Genomic DNA, 18,810 nt, shown 5'->3' on the forward strand with positions numbered 1-18,810 from the left:
AGGGCTGCCGCAGGCCCCCTGCACGGACCCCTAAAGCTACGTTTGAAGTTTGAGGGGGCAAGACAAGCAAGCAGCCCCAGTCTCTGTGCCTCTGTGCGAGCAGTGCAATGGGCAGATGAGGCTGAGCAACAGCTTTCCAGGCTAGCTCTTTCTGCCTGCCAGCTATCTGCAGACGTTCGCATTTTGGGAGCAGGGCTGCCGGAGGCCCCCTGCACGGACCCCCAAAGCTACGTTTGAAGTTTGAGGGGGCAAGACAAGCAAGCAGCCCCAGTCTCTGTGCCTCGGTGCGAGCAGTGCCATGGGCAGATGAGGCTGAGCAACAGCTTTCCAGGCTAGCTCTTTCTGCCTGTCAGCTATTTGCAGACGTTCGCATTTTGGGAGCAGGGCTGCCGGAGGCTCCCAGCACAGACCACCTAAACTACGTTTGAAGTTTGAGGTGGCAAGACAAGCAAGCAGCCCCGGTCTTTGTGCCTCGGTGCGAGCAGTGCCATGGGCAGATGAGGCTGAGCAACAGCTTTCCAGGCTAGCTCTTTCTGTCTGCAAGCTATCTGCAGACGTTCGCATTTTCAGAGCAGGGCTGCCGCAGGCCCCCTGCACGGACCCCCAAAGCTACGTTTGAAGTTTGAGGGGGCAAGACAAGCAAGCAGCCCCAGTCTCTGTGCCTCTGTGCGAGCAGTGCCATGGGAAGATGAGGCGGAGCAACAGCTTTCCAGGCTAGCTCTTTCCGCCTGCCAGCTATCTGCAGACGTTCGCATTTTCAGAGCAGGACTGCGAATGGAGCCCAACAGGGACCCCCTATCCCCGCGCTTCGTTTGAGGTTTCCCGCCCCCCAATGCTGTCCTGCTCTCTGTCCCTTTCCTCTCTCTGTTATTCTGTCCTGTTCCCTGTGTCTGTTTTTTAATTCCTCCCTCTCTGTCCCTCAGCCCAGTGCTTTTTTTTCCCTTCTTCTTCTTTGCTGCCCAGCCGAGGCTTTTCCCCCTGCGTGTCTGTTCTGCTCCCCTGTCTGTTATTTTTGCCTGTCTTTCACTTTATCCTACCTCCCTGTCCCCTTTTTCTCTCTCATTATCACCTTGTCTCGCTCCCTGTCCCTGTCTTTCTCTGACAATTTGTCCTGCTCCTTGTCCTTCTCTCCATTTGCTGTTATTTCCCGTTCTTCTTCTGACCTTTCCTTCCTTCTTTTTCTATCCTACTGCCCCAGTGCCTCTTTTGCCACCGCTGTCCTGCTCCCTGGCCCTTGTTTCCTCTCACTGTTCCTCTGTCCTGCTTCCTGTCCCCGGTTTTTCTCTTTCTCTATCCTGCTGCCTGTCTGGTCTTTTCTTAGTGTACATCCCTGTCCAGCCGGCTCTCCCTTTTTGCCTTTCTCTCCTTCTCTGTCCTGCTTCCCGGCCCGTTCTTGTCTTCCTCTCTCTCTGTCCTCTAGCCCCTTGCTGGTTTGTGTTGGGATTCCAACCCTAACCACCCCCTTCTTCGTCTGACCCTTTCTTTGTTTCTTAGTACCTTTTTTCCTGTTGCCTGTCCTTTTTCTCTCTCTGTCAGTGTGTCCTGCACTGCGTGGGACGGGGGTGGGAGGCTGAAAAACGGTGGGAAGCTGATGGGGGGGGATTCAGGCTGGAAAGAGGTATGAGGTTGCAGAGGGGTTGGAAGCTGAATAAAGTAGAGGCCAGAAAAATGAGAGGTGGGGGCTGACGAGGGGTGGGAGGCTGGAGGTGTGGCCAAGGAGGGGGGAGTAGAGGCCAGCAGTAAAAGGAGGCCGGGAAGGGGTGGGAGGCTGCAGAGGGGAGGGAGGCCAGAGTCAAGAGTAGAGGTCAGCAAAAAAAGGAGGCCGGGAAGGGGTGGGAGGCTGCAGAGGGGTGGGAGGCAATGGGCGAGAGTAGAGGCCAGGAAGAAAAAGGAGGTAGAGAAGGGGTGGGAGGCTGCAGAGTGGTGGGAGGCCGGGGGCGAGAGTAGAGGCCAGGAAAAAAAGGAGGCCGGGAAGGGGTGGGAGGCTGCAGAGGGGAGGGAGGCAATGGGCGAGAGTAGAGGCCAGGAAGAAAAAAGGTGCCAGGAAGGGGTGGGAGGCTGCAGAGGGGTGGGAGGCCGGGGGCAAGAGTAGAGGCCAGGAAGAAAAAAGAGGCCGGGAAGGGGTGGGAGGCTGCAGAGAGGTGGGAGGCCAAGGGCGACAGTAGAGGCCAGAAAAAAAAGGAGGCCGGAAAGGGGTGGGAGGCTGCAGAGTGGTGGGAGGCCGGGGGTAAGAGTAGAGGCCAGGAAAAAAAGGAGACCGGGAAGTGGTGGGAGGCTGCAGAGGGGAGGGAGTCTGGGGGCGAGAGTAGAGGCCAGGAAAAATAGGAGGCCGGAAAAGGGTGGGAGGCTGCAGAGGGGTGGGAGGCCAGGGGCGAGAGCAGAGGCCAGGAAGAAAAAGGAGGCCGCGAAGGGGTGGGAGGCTGCAGAGGGGTGGGAGGCCGGGGGCAAGAGTAGAGGCCAGAAAAAAAAGGAGGCCGGGAAAGGGTGGGAGGCTGCAGAGAGGTGGGAGGCCAAGGGCGACAGTAGAGGCCAGGAAGAAAAAAGGTGCCAGGAAGGGGTGGGAGGCTGCAGAGGGGTGGGAGGCCGGGGGCAAGAGTAGAGGCCTGGATGAAAAAGAGGCCGGAAAGGGGTGGGAGGCTGCAGAGCGGTGGGAGGCCAGGGGCGAGAGTAGAGGCCAGGAAAAAAAGGAGGCCGCGAAGGGGTGGGAGGCTGCAGAGGGGTGGGAGGCCGGGGGCAAGAGTAGAGGCCAGAAAAAAAAGGAGGCCGGGAAGGGGTGGGAGGCTGCAGAGAGGTGGGAGGCCAAGGGCGACAGTAGAGGCCAGAAAAAAAAGGAGGCCGGAAAGGGGTGGGAGGCTGCAGAGGGGTGGGAGGCCGGGGGTAAGGGTAGAGGCCAGGAAAAAAAGGAGACCGGGAAGTGGTGGGAGGCTGCAGAGGGGAGGGAGGCTGGGGGCGAGAGTAGAGGCCAGGAAAAATAGGAGGCCGGAAAAGGGTGGGAGGCTGCAGAGGGGTGGGAGGCCAGGGGCGAGAGTAGAGGCCAGGAAAAAAAGGAGGCCGGGAAGGGGTGGGAGGCTGCAGAGGGGTGGGAGGCAATGGGCCAGAGTAGAGGCCAGGAAGAAAAAGAAGGACAGGAAGGGGTGGGAGTCTGCAGAGGGTTGGGAGGCAATGGGCGAGAGTAAAGGTTAGGAAATAAAGGAGGCCGGGAAGGGGTGGGAGGCCGGTGAGATGCGAGTAGGGGCCAGAAAGTCTCTTTTCTTCTCGCTTCTTCCCTGTATTTATCTTTCTTTTCTGCCTTCTTTATTCCTCTAATTCAAGTTCTATCTCGATCCCTGTGTTCTCCTTCCACTCATCATATTCTAGCCTTTTCTCTGTCCTATTCTTGCATATAGTGTGCAGTGGAGGATTCTTGTCTAGGAAGCGACGTCTCGTATGAGCTCTAAGACACCCACATGCATTTTGGTGCTGGGCACCAATGACGCACAGGAGCAGTGCCATGGGCAGATGAGGCTGAGCAACAGCTTTCCAGGCTAGCTCTTTCTGCCTGCCAGCTGTCTGCAGACGTTCGCATTTTCAGAGCAGGGCTGCCGGAGGCGCCCAACACGGACCCCCAAAACTGCGTTTGAAGTTTGAGGGGGCAAGACAAGCAAGCAGCCCCAGTCTCTGTGCCTCGGTGCGAGCAGTGCCATGGGCAGATGAGGCTGAGCAACAGCTTTCCAGGCTAGCTCTTTCTGCCTGCCAGCTATCTGCAGACGTTCGCATTTTCAGAGCAGGGCTGCCGCAGGCCCCCTGCACGGACCCCCAAAGCTACGTTTGAAGTTTGAGGGGGCAAGACAAGCAAGCAGCCCCAGTCTCTGTGCCTCTGTGCGAGCAGTGCCATGGGCAGATGAGGCTGAGCAACAGCTTTCCAGGCTAGCTCTTTCTGCCTGTGAGCTATCTGCAGACGTTCGCATTTTCAGAGCAGGGCTGCTGCAGGCCCCCTGCACGGACCCCCAAAGCTACGTTTGAAGTTTGAGGGGGCAAGACAAGCAAGCAGCCCCAGTCTCTGTGCCTCTGTGCGAGCAGTGCCATGGGCAGATGAGGCTGAGCAACAGCTTTCCAGGCTAGCTCTTTCTGCCTGCCAGCTATCTGCAGATGTTCGCATTTTCAGAGCAGGGCTGCCGCAGGCCCCCTGCACGGACCCCCAAAGCTACGTTTGAAGTTTGAGGTGGCAAGACAAGCAAGCAGCCCCAGTCTCTGTGCCTCTGTGCGAGCAGTGCCATGGGCAGATGAGGCTGAGCAACAGCTTTCCAGGCTAGCTTTTTCTGCCTGCGAGCTGTCTGCAGACGTTCGCATTTTCAGAGCAGGGCTGCCGGAGGCCCCCTGCACGGACCCCCAAAGCTACGTTTGAAGTTTGAGGGGGCAAGACAAGCAAGCAGCCCCAGTCTCTGTGCCTCTGTGCGAGCAGTGCCATGGGCAGATGAGGCGGAGCAACAGCTTTCCAGGCTAGCTCTTTCTGCCTGCCAGCTATCTGCAGACGTTCGCATTTTCAGAGCAGGGCTGCCGCAGGCCCCCTGCACGGACCCCCAAAGCTACGTTTGAAGTTTGAGGGGGCAAGACAAGCAAGCAGCCCCAGTCTCTGTGCCTCTGTGCGAGCAGTGCCATGGGAAGATGAGGCGGAGCAACAGCTTTCCAGGCTAGCTCTTTCCGCCTGCCAGCTATCTGCAGACGTTCGCATTTTCAGAGCAGTACTGCGAATGGAGCCCAACAGGGACCCCCTATCCCCGCACTTCGTTTGAGGTTTCCCGCCCCCCAATGCTGTCCTGCTCTCTGTCCCTTTCCTCTCTCTGTTATTCTGTCCTGTTCCCTGTGTCTGTTTTTTAATTCCTCCCTCTCTGTCCCTCAGCCCAGTGCTTTTTTTTCCCTTCTTCTTCTTTGCTGCCCAGCCGAGGCTTTTCCCCCTGCGTGTCTGTTCTGCTCCCCTGTCTGTTATTTTTGCCTGTCTTTCACTTTATCCTACCTCCCTGTCCCCTTTTTCTCTCTCATTATCACCTTGTCTCGCTCCCTGTCCCTGTCTTTCTCTGACAATTTGTCCTGCTCCTTGTCCTTCTCTCCATTTGCTGTTATTTCCCGTTCTTCTTCTGACCTTTCCTTCCTTCTTTTTCTATCCTACTGCCCCAGTGCCTCTTTTGCCACCGCTGTCCTGCTCCCTGGCCCTTGTTTCCTCTCACTGTTCCTCTGTCCTGCTTCCTGTCCCCGGTTTTTCTCTTTCTCTATCCTGCTGCCTGTCTGGTCTTTTCTTAGTGTACATCCCTGTCCAGCCGGCTCTCCCTTTTTGCCTTTCTCTCCTTCTCTGTCCTGCTTCCCGGCCCGTTCTTGTCTTCCTCTCTCTCTGTCCTCTAGCCCCTTGCTGGTTTGTGTTGGGATTCCAACCCTAACCACCCCCTTCTTCGTCTGACCCTTTCTTTGTTTCTTAGTACCTTTTTTCCTGTTGCCTGTCCTTTTTCTCTCTCTGTCAGTGTGTCCTGCACTGCGTGGGACGGGGGTGGGAGGCTGAAAAACGGTGGGAAGCTGATGGGGGGGGATTCAGGCTGGAAAGAGGTAGGAGGTTGCAGAGGGGTTGGAAGCTGAATGAAGTAGAGGCCAGAAAAATGAGAGGTGGGGGCTGACGAGGGGTGGGAGGCTGGAGGTGTGGCCAAGGAGGGGGGAGTAGAGGCCAGCAGTAAAAGGAGGCCGGGAAGGGGTGGGAGGCTGCAGAGGGGAGGGAGGCCAGAGTCAAGAGTAGAGGTCAGCAAAAAAAGGAGGCCGGGAAGGGGTGGGAGGCTGCAGAGGGGTGGGAGGCAATGGGCGAGAGTAGAGGCCAGGAAGAAAAAGGAGGTAGAGAAGGGGTGGGAGGCTGCAGAGTGGTGGGAGGCCGGGGGCGAGAGTAGAGGCCAGGAAAAAAAGGAGGCCGGGAAGGGGTGGGAGGCTGCAGAGGGGAGGGAGGCAATGGGCGAGAGTAGAGGCCAGGAAGAAAAAAGGTGCCAGGAAGGGGTGGGAGGCTGCAGAGAGGTGGGAGGCCAAGGGCGACAGTAGAGGCCAGAAAAAAAAGGAGGCCGGAAAGGGGTGGGAGGCTGCAGAGTGGTGGGAGGCCGGGGGTAAGAGTAGAGGCCAGGAAAAAAAGGAGACCGGGAAGTGGTGGGAGGCTGCAGAGGGGAGGGAGGCTGGGGGCGAGAGTAGAGGCCAGGAAAAATAGGAGGCCGGAAAAGGGTGGGAGGCTGCAGAGGGGTGGGAGGACAAGGGCGACAGTAGAGGCCAGGAAAAAAAGGAGACCGGGAAGTGGTGGGAGGCTGCAGAGGGGAGGGAGGCTGGGGGCGAGAGTAGAGGCCAGGCAAAATAGGAGGCCGGAAAAGGGTGGGAGGCTGCAGAGGGGTGGGAGGCCAGGGGCGAGAGTAGAGGCCAGAAAAAAAAGGAGGCCGGAAAGGGGTGGGAGGCTGAAGAGGGGAGGGAGGCAATGGACGAGAGTAGAGGCCAGGAAGAAAAAAGGTGCCAGGAAGGGGTAAGAGGCTGCAGAGGGGTGGGAGGCCGGAGGCGAGAGTAGAGGCCTGGAAGAAAAAAGAGGCCGGGAAGGGGTGGGAGGCTGCAGAGTGGTGGGAGGCCAGGGGCGAGAGTAGAGGCCAGGGAAAAAAGGAGGCCGCGAAAGGGTGGGAGGCTCCAGAGGGGTGGGAGGCCGGGGGCAAGAGTAGAGGCCAGAAAAAAAAGGAGGCCGGGAAGGGGTGGGAGGCTGCAGAGAGGTGGGAGGCCAAGGGCGACAGTAGAGGCCAGAAAAAAAAGGAGGCCGGAAAGGGGTGGGAGGCTGCAGAGGGGTGGGAGGCCGGGGGTAAGGGTAGAGGCCAGGAAAAAAAGGAGACCGGGAAGTGGTGGGAGGCTGCAGAGGGGAGGGAGGCAATGGGCCAGAGTAGAGGCCAGGAAAAATAGGAGGCCGGAAAAGGGTGGGAGGCTGCAGAGGGGTGGGAGGCCAGGGGCGAGAGTAGAGGCCAGAAAAAAAAGGAGGCCGGAAAGGGGTGGGAGGCTGAAGAGGGGAGGGAGACCAGAGTCAAGAGTAGAGGTCAGCAAAAAAAGGAGGCCGGGAAGGGGTGGGAGGCTGCAGAGGGGAGGGAGGCAATGGGCGAGAGTAGAGGCCAGGAAGAAAAAAGGTGCCAGGAAGGGGTAAGAGGCTGCAGAGGGGTGGGAGGCCAAAGGCGAGAGTAGAGGCCTGGAAGAAAAAAGAGGCCGGGAAGGGGTGGGAGGCAGCAGAGTGGTGGGAGGCCAGGGGCGAGAGTAGAGGCCAGGGAAAAAAGGAGGCCGCGAAAGGGTGGGAGGCTGCAGAGGGGTGGGAGGCCGGGGGCAAGAGTAGAGGCCAGAAAAAAAAGGAGGCCGGGAAGGGGTGGGAGGCTGCAGAGGGGAGGGAGGCCAAGGGCGACAGTAGAGACCAGAAAAAAAAGGAGGCCGGAAAGGGGTGGGAGGCTGCAGAGGGGTGGGAGGCCGGGGGTAAGGGTAGAGGCCAGGAAAAAAAGGAGACCGGGAAGTGGTGGGAGGCTGCAGAGGGGAGGGAGGCAATGGGCGAGAGTAGAGGCCAGGAAAAATAGGAGGCCGGAAAAGGGTGGGAGGCTGCAGAGGGGTGGGAGGCCAGGGGCGAGAGTAGAGGCCAGAAAGAAAAGGAGGCCGGAAAGGGGTGGGAGGCTGCAGAGGGGTGGGAGGCCGGGGGTAAGAGTAGAGGCCAGGAAAAAAAGGAGGCCGGGAAGGGGTGGGAGGCTGCAGAGGGGTGGGAGGCAATGGGCCAGAGTAGAGGCCAGGAAGAAAAAGAAGGACAGGAAGGGGTGGGAGTCTGCAGAGGGTTGGGAGGCAATGGGCGAGAGTAAAGGTTAGGAAATAAAGGAGGCCGGGAAGGGGTGGGAGGCCGGTGAGATGCGAGTAGGGGCCAGAAAGTCTCTTTTCTTCTCGCTTCTTCCCTGTATTTATCTTTCTTTTCTGCCTTCTTTATTCCTCTAATTCAAGTTCTATCTCGATCCCTGTGTTCTCCTTCCACTCATCATATTCTAGCCTTTTCTCTGTCCTATTCTTGCATATAGTGTGCAGTGGAGGATTCTTGTCTAGGAAGCGACGTCTCGTATGAGCTCTAAGACACCCACATGCATTTTGGTGCTGGGCACCAATGACGCACAGGAGCAGTGCCATGGGCAGATGAGGCTGAGCAACAGCTTTCCAGGCTAGCTCTTTCTGCCTGTGAGCTATCTGCAGACGTTCGCATTTTCAGAGCAGGGCTGCCGCAGGCCCCCTGCACGGACCCCCAAAGCTACGTTTGAAGTTTGAGGGGGCAAGACAAGCAAGCAGCCCCAGTCTCTGTGCCTCTGTGCGAGCAGTGCCATGGGAAGATGAGGCGGAGCAACAGCTTTCCAGGCTAGCTCTTTCTGCCTGCCAGCTATCTGCAGACGTTCGCATTTTCAGAGCAGTACTGCGAATGGAGCCCAACAGGGACCCCCTATCCCCGCACTTCGTTTGAGGTTTCCCGCCCCCCAATGCTGTCCTGCTCTCTGTCCCTTTCCTCTCTCTGTTATTCTGTCCTGTTCCCTGTGTCTGTTTTTTAATTCCTCCCTCTCTGTCCCTCAGCCCAGTGCTTTTTTTTCCCTTCTTCTTCTTTGCTGCCCAGCCGAGGCTTTTCCCCCTGCGTGTCTGTTCTGCTCCCCTGTCTGTTATTTTTGCCTGTCTTTCACTTTATCCTACCTCCCTGTCCCCTTTTTCTCTCTCATTATCACCTTGTCTCGCTCCCTGTCCCTGTCTTTCTCTGACAATTTGTCCTGCTCCTTGTCCTTCTCTCCATTTGCTGTTATTTCCCGTTCTTCTTCTGACCTTTCCTTCCTTCTTTTTCTATCCTACTGCCCCAGTGCCTCTTTTGCCACCGCTGTCCTGCTCCCTGGCCCTTGTTTCCTCTCACTGTTCCTCTGTCCTGCTTCCTGTCCCCGGTTTTTCTCTTTCTCTATCCTGCTGCCTGTCTGGTCTTTTCTTAGTGTACATCCCTGTCCAGCCGGCTCTCCCTTTTTGCCTTTCTCTCCTTCTCTGTCCTGCTTCCCGGCCCGTTCTTGTCTTCCTCTCTCTCTGTCCTCTAGCCCCTTGCTGGTTTGTGTTGGGATTCCAACCCTAACCACCCCCTTCTTCGTCTGACCCTTTCTTTGTTTCTTAGTACCTTTTTTCCTGTTGCCTGTCCTTTTTCTCTCTCTGTCAGTGTGTCCTGCACTGCGTGGGACGGGGGTGGGAGGCTGAAAAACGGTGGGAAGCTGATGGGGGGGGATTCAGGCTGGAAAGAGGTAGGAGGTTGCAGAGGGGTTGGAAGCTGAATGAAGTAGAGGCCAGAAAAATGAGAGGTGGGGGCTGACGAGGGGTGGGAGGCTGGAGGTGTGGCCAAGGAGGGGGGAGTAGAGGCCAGCAGTAAAAGGAGGCCGGGAAGGGGTGGGAGGCTGCAGAGGGGAGGGAGGCCAGAGTCAAGAGTAGAGGTCAGCAAAAAAAGGAGGCCGGGAAGGGGTGGGAGGCTGCAGAGGGGTGGGAGGCAATGGGCGAGAGTAGAGGCCAGGAAGAAAAAGGAGGTAGAGAAGGGGTGGGAGGCTGCAGAGTGGTGGGAGGCCGGGGGTGAGAGTAGAGGCCAGGAAAAAAAGGAGGCCGGGAAGGGGTGGGAGGCTGCAGAGGGGAGGGAGGCAATGGGCGAGAGTAGAGGCCAGGAAGAAAAAAGGTGCCAGGAAGGGGTGGGAGGCTGCAGAGAGGTGGGAGGCCAAGGGCGACAGTAGAGGCCAGAAAAAAAAGGAGGCCGGAAAGGGGTGGGAGGCTGCAGAGTGGTGGGAGGCCGGGGGTAAGAGTAGAGGCCAGGAAAAAAAGGAGACCGGGAAGTGGTGGGAGGCTGCAGAGGGGAGGGAGGCTGGGGGCGAGAGTAGAGGCCAGGAAAAATAGGAGGCCGGAAAAGGGTGGGAGGCTGCAGAGGGGTGGGAGGACAAGGGCGACAGTAGAGGCCAGGAAAAAAAGGAGACCGGGAAGTGGTGGGAGGCTGCAGAGGGGAGGGAGGCTGGGGGCGAGAGTAGAGGCCAGGCAAAATAGGAGGCCGGAAAAGGGTGGGAGGCTGCAGAGGGGTGGGAGGCCAGGGGCGAGAGTAGAGGCCAGAAAAAAAAGGAGGCCGGAAAGGGGTGGGAGGCTGAAGAGGGGAGGGAGGCAATGGACGAGAGTAGAGGCCAGGAAGAAAAAAGGTGCCAGGAAGGGGTAAGAGGCTGCAGAGGGGTGGGAGGCCGGAGGCGAGAGTAGAGGCCTGGAAGAAAAAAGAGGCCGGGAAGGGGTGGGAGGCTGCAGAGTGGTGGGAGGCCAGGGGCGAGAGTAGAGGCCAGGGAAAAAAGGAGGCCGCGAAAGGGTGGGAGGCTCCAGAGGGGTGGGAGGCCGGGGGCAAGAGTAGAGGCCAGAAAAAAAAGGAGGCCGGGAAGGGGTGGGAGGCTGCAGAGAGGTGGGAGGCCAAGGGCGACAGTAGAGGCCAGAAAAAAAAGGAGGCCGGAAAGGGGTGGGAGGCTGCAGAGGGGTGGGAGGCCGGGGGTAAGGGTAGAGGCCAGGAAAAAAAGGAGACCGGGAAGTGGTGGGAGGCTGCAGAGGGGAGGGAGGCAATGGGCCAGAGTAGAGGCCAGGAAAAATAGGAGGCCGGAAAAGGGTGGGAGGCTGCAGAGGGGTGGGAGGCCAGGGGCGAGAGTAGAGGCCAGAAAAAAAAGGAGGCCGGAAAGGGGTGGGAGGCTGAAGAGGGGAGGGAGACCAGAGTCAAGAGTAGAGGTCAGCAAAAAAAGGAGGCCGGGAAGGGGTGGGAGGCTGCAGAGGGGAGGGAGGCAATGGGCGAGAGTAGAGGCCAGGAAGAAAAAAGGTGCCAGGAAGGGGTAAGAGGCTGCAGAGGGGTGGGAGGCCAAAGGCGAGAGTAGAGGCCTGGAAGAAAAAAGAGGCCGGGAAGGGGTGGGAGGCAGCAGAGTGGTGGGAGGCCAGGGGCGAGAGTAGAGGCCAGGGAAAAAAGGAGGCCGCGAAAGGGTGGGAGGCTGCAGAGGGGTGGGAGGCCGGGGGCAAGAGTAGAGGCCAGAAAAAAAAGGAGGCCGGGAAGGGGTGGGAGGCTGCAGAGGGGAGGGAGGCCAAGGGCGACAGTAGAGACCAGAAAAAAAAGGAGGCCGGAAAGGGGTGGGAGGCTGCAGAGGGGTGGGAGGCCGGGGGTAAGGGTAGAGGCCAGGAAAAAAAGGAGACCGGGAAGTGGTGGGAGGCTGCAGAGGGGAGGGAGGCAATGGGCGAGAGTAGAGGCCAGAAAAAATAGGAGGCCGGAAAAGGGTGGGAGGCTGCAGAGGGGTGGGAGGCCAGGGGCGAGAGTAGAGGCCAGAAAGAAAAGGAGGCCGGAAAGGGGTGGGAGGCTGCAGAGGGGTGGGAGGCCGGGGGTAAGAGTAGAGGCCAGGAAAAAAAGGAGGCCGGGAAGGGGTGGGAGGCTGCAGAGGGGTGGGAGGCAATGGGCCAGAGTAGAGGCCAGGAAGAAAAAGAAGGACAGGAAGGGGTGGGAGTCTGCAGAGGGTTGGGAGGCAATGGGCGAGAGTAAAGGTTAGGAAATAAAGGAGGCCGGGAAGGGGTGGGAGGCCGGTGAGATGCGAGTAGGGGCCAGAAAGTCTCTTTTCTTCTCGCTTCTTCCCTGTATTTATCTTTCTTTTCTGCCTTCTTTATTCCTCTAATTCAAGTTCTATCTCGATCCCTGTGTTCTCCTTCCACTCATCATATTCTAGCCTTTTCTCTGTCCTATTCTTGCATATAGTGTGCAGTGGAGGATTCTTGTCTAGGAAGCGACGTCTCGTATGAGCTCTAAGACACCCACATGCATTTTGGTGCTGGGCACCAATGACGCACAGGAGCAGTGCCATGGGCAGATGAGGCTGAGCAACAGCTTTCCAGGCTAGCTCTTTCTGCCTGTGAGCTATCTGCAGACGTTCGCATTTTCAGAGCAGGGCTGCCGCAGGCCCCCTGCACGGACCCCCAAAGCTACGTTTGAAGTTTGAGGGGGCAAGACAAGCAAGCAGCCCCAGTCTCTGTGCCTCTGTGCGAGCAGTGCCATGGGCAGATGAGGCTGAGCAACAGCTTTCCAGGCTAGCTCTTTCTGCCTGCCAGCTATCTGCAGATGTTCGCATTTTCAGAGCAGGGCTGCCGCAGGCCCCCTGCACGGACCCCCAAAGCTACGTTTGAAGTTTGAGGGGGCAAGACAAGCAAGCAGCCCCAGTCTCTGTGCCTCTGTGCGAGCAGTGCCATGGGCAGATGAGGCTGAGCAACAGCTTTCCAGGCTAGCTTTTTCTGCCTGCGAGCTGTCTGCAGACGTTCGCATTTTCAGAGCAGGGCTGCCGGAGGCCCCCTGCACGGACCCCCAAAACTACGTTTGAAGTTTGAGGTGGCAAGACAAGCAAGCAGCCCCAGTCTCTGTGCCTCGGTGCGAGCAGTGCCATGGGCAGATGAGGCTGAGCAACAGCTTTCCAGGCTAGCTCTTTCTGCCTGCCAGCTATCTGCAGATGTTCGCATTTTCAGAGCAGGGCTGCCGCAGGCCCCCTGCACGGACCCCCAAAGCTACGTTTGAAGTTTGAGGGGGCAAGACAAGCAAGCAGCCCCAGTCTCTGTGCCTCTGTGCGAGCAGTGCCATGGGCAGATGAGGCTGAGCAACAGCTTTCCAGGCTAGCTTTTTCTGCCTGCGAGCTGTCTGCAGACGTTCGCATTTTCAGAGCAGGGCTGCCGGAGGCCCCCTGCACGGACCCCCAAAACTACGTTTGAAGTTTGAGGTGGCAAGACAAGCAAGCAGCCCCAGTCTCTGTGCCTCGGTGCGAGCAGTGCCATGGGCAGATGAGGCTGAGCAACAGCTTTCCAGGCTAGCTCTTTCTGCCTGCCAGCTATCTGCAGACGTTCGCATTTTCAGAGCAGGACTGCGAATGGAGCCCAACAGGGACCCCCTATCCCCGCTCTACGTTTGAGGTTTACCGCCCCCCAATGCTGTCCTGCTCTCTGTCCCTTTCCTCTCTCTGTTATTCTGTCCTGTTCCCTGTGTCTGTTTTTTAATTCCTCCCTCTCTGTCCCTCAGCCCAGTGCTTTTTTTTCCCTTCTTCTTCTTTGCTGCCCAGCCGAGGCTTTTCCCCCTGCGTGTCTGTTCTGCTCCCCTGTCTGTTATTTTTGCCTGTCTTTCACTTTATCCTACCTCCCTGTCCCCTTTTTCTCTCTCATTATCACCTTGTCTCGCTCCCTGTCCCTGTCTTTCTCTGACAATTTGTCCTGCTCCTTGTCCTTCTCTCCATTTGCTGTTATTTCCCGTTCTTCTTCTGACCTTTCCTTCCTTCTTTTTCTATCCTACTGCCCCAGTGCCTCTTTTGCCACCGCTGTCCTGCTCCCTGGCCCTTGTTTCCTCTCACTGTTCCTCTGTCCTGCTTCCTGTCCCCGGTTTTTCTCTTTCTCTATCCTGCTGCCTGTCTGGTCTTTTCTTAGTGTACATCCCTGTCCAGCCGGCTCTCCCTTTTTGCCTTTCTCTCCTTCTCTGTCCTGCTTCCCGGCCCGTTCTTGTCTTCCTCTCTCTCTGTCCTCTAGCCCCTTGCTGGTTTGTGTTGGGATTCCAACCCTAACCACCCCCTTCTTCGTCTGACCCTTTCTTTGTTTCTTAGTACCTTTTTTCCTGTTGCCTGTCCTTTTTCTCTCTCTGTCAGTGTGTCCTGCACTGCGTGGGACGGGGGTGGGAGGCTGAAAAACGGTGGGAAGCTGATGGGGGGGGATTCAGGCTGGAAAGAGGTAGGAGGTTGCAGAGGGGTTGGAAGCTGAATGAAGTAGAGGCCAGAAAAATGAGAGGTGGGGGCTGACGAGGGGTGGGAGGCTGGAGGTGTGGCCAAGGAGGGGGGAGTAGAGGCCAGCAGTAAAAGGAGGCCGGGAAGGGGTGGGAGGCTGCAGAGGGGAGGGAGGCCAGAGTCAAGAGTAGAGGTCAGCAAAAAAAGGAGGCCGGGAAGGGGTGGGAGGCTGCAGAGGGGTGGGAGGCAATGGGCGAGAGTAGAGGCCAGGAAGAAAAAGGAGGTAGAGAAGGGGTGGGAGGCTGCAGAGTGGTGGGAGGCCGGGGGCGAGAGTAGAGGCCAGGAAAAAAAGGAGGCCGGGAAGGGGTGGGAGGCTGCAGAGAGGTGGGAGGCCAAGGGCGACAGTAGAGGCCAGAAAAAAAAGGAGGCCGGAAAGGGGTGGGAGGCTGCAGAGGGGTGGGAGGCCGGGGGTAAGGGTAGAGGCCAGGAAAAAAAGGAGACCGGGAAGTGGTGGGAGGCTGCAGAGGGGAGGGAGGCAATGGGCCAGAGTAGAGGCCAGGAAAAATAGGAGGCCGGAAAAGGGTGGGAGGCTGCAGAGGGGTGGGAGGCCAGGGGCGAGAGTAGAGGCCAGAAAAAAAAGGAGGCCGGAAAGGGGTGGGAGGCTGAAGAGGGGAGGGAGGCCAGAGTCAAGAGTAGAGGTCAGCAAAAAAAGGAGGCCGGGAAGGGGTGGGAGGCTGCAGAGGGGAGGGAGGCAATGGGCGAGAGTAGAGGCCAGGAAGAAAAAAGGTGCCAGGAAGGGGTAAGAGGCTGCAGAGGGGTGGGAGGCCAAAGGCGAGAGTAGAGGCCTGGAAGAAAAAAGAGGCCGGGAAGGGGTGGGAGGCAGCAGAGTGGTGGGAGGCCAGGGGCGAGAGTAGAGGCCAGGGAAAAAAGGAGGCCGCGAAAGGGTGGGAGGCTGCAGAGGGGTGGGAGGCCGGGGGCAAGAGTAGAGGCCAGAAAAAAAAGGAGGCCGGGAAGGGGTGGGAGGCTGCAGAGGGGAGGGAGGCCAAGGGCGACAGTAGAGGCCAGAAAAAAAAGGAGGCCGGAAAGGGGTGGGAGGCTGCAGAGGGGTGGGAGGCCGGGGGTAAGGGTAGAGGCCAGGAAAAAAAGGAGACCGGGAAGTGGTGGGAGGCTGCAGAGGGGAGGGAGGCTGGGGGCGAGAGTAGAGGCCAGGAAAAATAGGAGGCCGGAAAAGGGTGGGAGGCTGCAGAGGGGTGGGAGGCCAGGGGCGAGAGTAGAGGCCAGAAAGAAAAGGAGGCCGGAAAGGGGTGGGAGGCTGCAGAGGGGTGGGAGGCCGGGGGTAAGAGTAGAGGCCAGGAAAAAAAGGAGGCCGGGAAGGGGTGGGAGGCTGCAGAGGGGTGGGAGGCAATGGGCCAGAGTAGAGGCCAGGAAGAAAAAGAAGGACAGGAAGGGGTGGGAGTCTGCAGAGGGTTGGGAGGCAATGGGCGAGAGTAAAGGTTAGGAAATAAAGGAGGCCGGGAAGGGGTGGGAGGCCGGTGAGATGCGAGTAGGGGCCAGAAAGTCTCTTTTCTTCTCGCTTCTTCCCTGTATTTATCTTTCTTTTCTGCCTTCTTTATTCCTCTAATTCAAGTTCTATCTCGATCCCTGTGTTCTCCTTCCACTCATCATATTCTAGCCTTTTCTCTGTCCTATTCTTGCATATAGTGTGCAGTGGAGGATTCTTGTCTAGGAAGCGACGTCTCGTATGAGCTCTAAGACACCCACATGCATTTTGGTGCTGGGCACCAATGACGCACAGGAGCAGTGCCATGGGCAGATGAGGCTGAGCAACAGCTTTCCAGGCTAGCTCTTTCTGCCTGTGAGCTATCTGCAGACGTTCGCATTTTCAGAGCAGGGCTGCCGCAGGCCCCCTGCACGGACCCCCAAAGCTACGTTTGAAGTTTGAGGGGGCAAGACAAGCAAGCAGCCCCAGTCTCTGTGCCTCTGTGCGAGCAGTGCCATGGGCAGATGAGGCTGAGCAACAGCTTTCCAGGCTAGCTCTTTCTGCCTGCCAGCTATCTGCAGATGTTCGCATTTTCAGAGCAGGGCTGCCGCAGGCCCCCTGCACGGACCCCCAAAGCTACGTTTGAAGTTTGAGGGGGCAAGACAAGCAAGCAGCCCCAGTCTCTGTGCCTCTGTGCGAGCAGTGCCATGGGCAGATGAGGCTGAGCAACAGCTTTCCAGGCTAGCTTTTTCTGCCTGCGAGCTGTCTGCAGACGTTCGCATTTTCAGAGCAGGGCTGCCGGAGGCCCCCTGCACGGACCCCCAAAACTACGTTTGAAGTTTGAGGTGGCAAGACAAGCAAGCAGCCCCAGTCTCTGTGCCTCGGTGCGAGCAGTGCCATGGGCAGATGAGGCTGAGCAACAGCTTTCCAGGCTAGCTCTTTCTGCCTGCCAGCTATCTGCAGACGTTCGCATTTTCAGAGCAGGACTGCGAATGGAGCCCAACAGGGACCCCCTATCCCCGCTCTACGTTTGAGGTTTACCGCCCCCCAATGCTGTCCTGCTCTCTGTCCCTTTCCTCTCTCTGTTATTCTGTCCTGTTCCCTGTGTCTGTTTTTTAATTCCTCCCTCTCTGTCCCTCAGCCCAGTGCTTTTTTTTCCCTTCTTCTTCTTTGCTGCCCAGCCGAGGCTTTTCCCCCTGCGTGTCTGTTCTGCTCCCCTGTCTGTTATTTTTGCCTGTCTTTCACTTTATCCTACCTCCCTGTCCCCTTTTTCTCTCTCATTATCACCTTGTCTCGCTCCCTGTCCCTGTCTTTCTCTGACAATTTGTCCTGCTCCTTGTCCTTCTCTCCATTTGCTGTTATTTCCCGTTCTTCTTCTGACCTTTCCTTCCTTCTTTTTCTATCCTACTGCCCCAGTGCCTCTTTTGCCACCGCTGTCCTGCTCCCTGGCCCTTGTTTCCTCTCACTGTTCCTCTGTCCTGCTTCCTGTCCCCGGTTTTTCTCTTTCTCTATCCTGCTGCCTGTCTGGTCTTTTCTTAGTGTACATCCCTGTCCAGCCGGCTCTCCCTTTTTGCCTTTCTCTCCTTCTCTGTCCTGCTTCCCGGCCCGTTCTTGTCTTCCTCTCTCTCTGTCCTCTAGCCCCTTGCTGGTTTGTGTTGGGATTCCAACCCTAACCACCCCCTTCTTCGTCTGACCCTTTCTTTGTTTCTTAGTACCTTTTTTCCTGTTGCCTGTCCTTTTTCTCTCTCTGTCAGTGTGTCCTGCACTGCGTGGGACGGGGGTGGGAGGCTGAAAAACGGTGGGAAGCTGATGGGGGGGGATTCAGGCTGGAAAGAGGTAGGAGGTTGCAGAGGGGTTGGAAGCTGAATGAAGTAGAGGCCAGAAAAATGAGAGGTGGGGGCTGACGAGGGGTGGGAGGCTGGAGGTGTGGCCAAGGAGGGGGGAGTAGAGGCCAGCAGTAAAAGGAGGCCGGGAAGGGGTGGGAGGCTGCAGAGGGGAGGGAGGCCAGAGTCAAGAGTAGAGGTCAGCAAAAAAAGGAGGCCGGGAAGGGGTGGGAGGCTGCAGAGGGGTGGGAGGCAATGGGCGAGAGTAGAGGCCAGGAAGAAAAAGGAGGTAGAGAAGGGGTGGGAGGCTGCAGAGTGGTGGGAGGCCGGGGGCGAGAGTAGAGGCCAGGAAAAAAAGGAGGCCGGGAAGGGGTGGGAGGCTGCAGAGGGGAGGGAGGCAATGGGCGAGAGTAGAGGCCAGGAAGAAAAAAGGTGCCAGGAAGGGGTGGGAGGCTGCAGAGGGCTGGGAGGCCGGGGGCAAGAGTAGAGGCCAGGAAGAAAAAAGAGGCCGGGAAGGGGTGGGAGGCTGCAGAGAGGTGGGAGGCCAAGGGCGACAGTAGAGGCCAGAAAAAAAAGGAGGCCGGAAAGGGGTGGGAGGCTGCAGAGGGGTGGGAGGCCGGGGGTAAGAGTAGAGGCCAGGAAAAAAAGGAGACCGGGAAGTGGTGGGAGGCTGCAGAGGGGAGGGAGGCTGGGGGCGAGAGTAGAGGCCAGGAAAAATAGGAGGCCGGAAAAGGGTGGGAGGCTGCAGAGGGGTGGGAGGCCAGGGGCGAGAGTAGAGGCCAGAAAAAAAAGGAGGCCGGAAAGGGGTGGGAGGCTGAAGAGGGGAGGGAGGCCAGAGTCAAGAGTAGAGGTCAGCAAAAAAAGGAGGCCGGGAAGGGGTGGGAGGCTGCAGAGGGGAGGGAGGCAATGGGCGAGAGTAGAGGCCAGGAAGAAAAAAGGTGCCGGGAAGGGGTGGGAGGCTGCAGAGGGGTGGGAGGCCGGGGGCGAGAGTAGAGGCCTGGAAGAAAAAAGAGGCCGGGAAGGGGTGGGAGGCTGCAGATTGGTGGGAGGCCAGGGGCGAGAGTAGAGGCCAGGGAAAAAAGGAGGCCGCGAAAGGGTGGGAGGCTCCAGAGGGGTGGGAGGCCGGGGGCAAGAGTAGAGGCCAGAAAAAAAAGGAGGCCGGGAAGGGGTGGGAGGCTGCAGAGAGGTGGGAGGCCAAGGGCGACAGTAGAGGCCAGAAAAAAAAGGAGACCGGAAAGGGGTGGGAGGCTGCAGAGGGGTGGGAGGCCGGGGGTAAGGGTAGAGGCCAGGAAAAAAAGGAGACCGGGAAGTGGTGGGAGGCTGCAGAGGGGAGGGAGGCTGGGGGCGAGAGTAGAGGCCAGGAAAAATAGGAGGCCGGAAAAGGGTGGGAGGCTGCAGAGGGGTGGGAGGCCAGGGGCGAGAGTAGAGGCCAGAAAGAAAAGGAGGCCGGAAAGGGGTGGGAGGCTGCAGAGGGGTGGGAGGCCGGGGGTAAGAGTAGAGGCCAGGAAAAAAAGGAGGCCGGGAAGGGGTGGGAGGCTGCAGAGGGGTGGGAGGCAATGGGCCAGAGTAGAGGCCAGGAAGAAAAAGAAGGACAGGAAGGGGTGGGAGTCTGCAGAGGGTTGGGAGGCAATGGGCGAGAGTAAAGGTTAGGAAATAAAGGAGGCCGGGAAGGGGTGGGAGGCCGGTGAGATGCGAGTAGGGGCCAGAAAGTCTCTTTTCTTCTCGCTTCTTC

Source organism: Opisthocomus hoazin, chromosome 31 (assembly GCF_030867145.1).
Source record: "Opisthocomus hoazin isolate bOpiHoa1 chromosome 31, bOpiHoa1.hap1, whole genome shotgun sequence".
Classification (NCBI taxonomy): Eukaryota; Metazoa; Chordata; class Aves; order Opisthocomiformes; family Opisthocomidae; genus Opisthocomus; species Opisthocomus hoazin.